Consider the following 3,737-nt stretch of genomic DNA (forward strand, 5'->3'; position numbering starts at 1 on the left):
TTGATAAACAGAACTATTCATTCATGAGGATTTTTTATTGCAACTGCCAGTGCTCCATTTCGTTTGAAAAAAACTGATCAGATGTTGTGACAGTATTAAAGATGGGTCCCACTAAACACTGGAGTGGGTCATTATATTACTAGGTACACAACTGACATAATCAACTTCCTTCACAGGGTTCTCCCCAGACGGTGGAACAATGGCGCTGCGGCGCTATACTGCTAGCTCAGTGCCACTATACTCATTTTCAATGTTAGCTGCTTTATAGCGGGTGTTTGTGGGCTGCCGCGGTTTTCACGTAAAAAAAGTGACCCCCCCCCCCCCGACAATAATAACAAGCGCGCCCCCCCCCCCCCCCCCCCGGCTGATGGTGTGCCACTACACTAAAAACTGCTTCACAAATAATTTTCTTTTTTTATCTAACACAAAACATTACCTTTGTACAACCAACATTCACATAGTGTAATGCGCGTGGTGTAGTGAATAAAGGTCTGGGTTTCTAAACACTGTGAGGCAAGTTTCACATTTTTTTTCACAAAAAAAAAGTCCACAGCTTATAAGGCCAACTTAAACCATCAAAGTGTTATATTTAAAAATTCTGTTAACTCTCAGAAAGAGTCATTGGCCATGGTCTGAAAAACATGATGGTATTGACAGAATTGACAATCACATTACATACATTGTGAGCTAGTTGTAGCAGCGGTTAGCATCCCCAACTGACATCTGGGAGACTGGGATTTGATCTTGTCGCTTTTAAGAAATCATCTGCTAAATACATTTCACCTTTATCTTTACATACATATTAGATGCTAGGTACTACTTGATTCTTGTTTTTTTTTTATTCCCACCTCATACTCCAAAAAGCATGTATATTCCAGATGTTTATCTCAGGTTTGTATTTAACAGATAAAACTATTTTTTTTCTTCTGATCTATGCATCTACAGATGGGGTCCTTGCCCCATCACACATTATCAATGAAAAGTGACAGAAATCATGTTGGGGGGACTTTCTGTAGGGAGAAAGATTTCTTATTCTGGACTGATGGAAATGATCCCCTTAGGAGAGACGGATGGATGTGCATGTTAATGTATATACTGTATGAACTTTGAGTTTCACATTGGTCACCGCTCAATTCATCAAGTATGTGCATTTTTACTTACAGCAATTTGGGCGGAGGCCACCACCCGCGCTGCATTCCTCTGGTTGAAGACCCCCTGCCCCCACTCACTCGTGTGGTGGTCTTTAGATTGTTGAACCTTCATGTTTCTGCAAAGGCTTTTGAAACAGCCAGTGCAGGATTTCCTATTGGCGTGATTAGGCACCTGGCAGTATGGGCAGGGTCTGAACTTTGGCTTTGTCATTCTGAATCTGTGTGTAAAACTGAATAGGCCTACAGCTTTGGGATCGACCTACTGAAATAGCATGTTGAATTTTCAAACTAACAGCCATATCCTGACAATAAGTCCCCTCAAGTGTTAGATAATAGCTTATTTTAACATCTACACCCAGCAAATAAGAGTAAAGAAATGTAAAAGTTATAGTTACTTATTTGGCATGCTACTTTATCCTGAATATTGGCCTGACAAGACAAGACAAGACAGCAGTAGGCTTAACTTAGCACTAATCAAACATTATCAAATGTTTGCTAGCTTAGAAGCAGACTTAGCTAGCTAAGAGGCTAGCCTATACTGTGCAGCCTCATGCATATTTCATTTGGTGGAACAAGTTATTATATGTCTCATGCCATGCTCATGCCGTCTCATGCCATCCCATGAAATTGATAGAGTGCACTCAGGACGACAACAACGGTGGTTTAAGATGTAGGTTAAATACAGTACATTTTCAACTTATTGTTTGCATGCATGCTGTACTTCATAGACAGTAAAGTTGTACTTACTTAGCAGAGTCAAAAAACGCAATGATGCTTGGGATCGCTGTACACGCCGTGTACAGTGACTTGTCACGTGTCGCCATCAACGTAGTTGGCCAACATAATGTAAGGAATTGCAGAAAAATAAATCATAAAAAATATGCATTCTTCTCAATTTCCTTAGTACGACGGGTATTAGGGCCAGACTAAGAGAAAAAAAAATTATTTTTATTTTTACGAGAATAAAGTCACAATATTATGAGATAAATGTAGTCCTTTTACCAGAACTATTCTCGTACTATTACGATTTTAGTCTCGTAACAATACGACTTTATTCTGGTAATATGACTTTATTTTTGTAATATTACGACTTTATGCTCATAATTTCTTTTATTTTTTCCTCTTAATATGGCCCTAATACTCCGTCGTACCTCAGCTCACTCCACCTATACTCGAGCCGAAAAAATTATAGGAAATTAAAATAATCGATTTAAGGATATTTGCTCGCAGGTTGCCTTTCCTTCTTCTTCCGTACCCGACGGTTAGGGATTTACATGCAGGTCTATGAGACAACCCCTTTCTCGTTGAAGACCAACGCGAAGGGGTACCCTCCTGCGTCAGGTATCGACGTGAGGGGCAGTTGACCAAGCGTCAAGCGTCTGACGAGTAGGGATGAGACCGTGTTGGTCCACTACAACTTGGCCCCTTGTTGGAGGTGTGTCTCTAGTTACATGCTTGTCTTGAGGAACAGTCAAAGGAGTGCCTCAACAACTATGGAGTACTGTAAAGATCCCAGCAGCATCGAAGAATCACTGCAAAAAAAGTGGCTATGCTAATTAGGTTACAAACAATTATCAAGCCCCAAAACTTCTTCACAACAGGATCGAGTAGGCTACAGGATGGAAGAAGAAAAAAAAAATCTGAAATAAAAAAAAAAAAATCACGAAAATTCCCCCATGTCGAAATGCAAGTGGTTGGACTACTATAACACACAAACAAATCATCCTTCTGGCGACTTTTTTTTGTCAAAAGCGACTAGCGACAAATCTAGCGACTTTTACTGGTGCAGCGGGTCCAAATTCACTCACAGGCGGTCAGTCTCTCAGTACCTCGCGCAGCAGTCCAGCCTGCAGTTGGAGCAGAGAGGAGACACACACACACACACCACTCCGCATCCAGGCTGCAAATGAATCACGATGCGCATGGCCGCGGGGTGTAAATGTACTGTATAATAATAAATAATAAATAATAGCCAGGTTTCAATTAACCGCAGGGTCCCCTTTAAACGACGGGTGCAGGTGTATATTTTGATAATTAACCGCAGGTTCCAAATAAATGCCGGGTCTAATTTATTTATTTTTTTTAATCAAGGAAGAAGACGTGACCACTGACACTGCATGTTTTTCTTCTTCACATATTGTGCTGCTTTCTGACGATCGCCATGGCTCCGGTGCAGCAAAACAATAAAAAGTACGACTTGAAATTCAAACTTAAATATGCAGAGGAAAACTCGGGACAAGCAGCCGCTAGATGTTTCTCTGTCGACCCCAAGAGAGTGAGAGATGGGCGAAAAAATCAAACTGAGCTTCAGCGTCTGTCCGAGGAGGACAGCAACAGGGCCAGGCTACCTGCTGGAGGGAGGAAGAAGGCTAGCAAGGAGCCTGAGATAAACATGCGGGAATGAGTTAATGCAAACGGGCACGCCACGAGAGAGTGTCCCGTAACATGATCAGGGCGAAACAAATGTACGCCACCGTGAGTGACAGCAGAGATGAGGAGTTTGCAGCGAGTGCTGGTTGGCGAAATCGTTTCCTCCGCCACAACAACTTCACTTGAGCAAGGATGCCAGAGAATTTTTTCATCCCG

The sequence above is a fragment of the Sparus aurata genome, chromosome 20, assembly GCF_900880675.1.
Source record: "Sparus aurata chromosome 20, fSpaAur1.1, whole genome shotgun sequence".
NCBI lineage: Eukaryota > Metazoa > Chordata > Actinopteri > Spariformes > Sparidae > Sparus > Sparus aurata.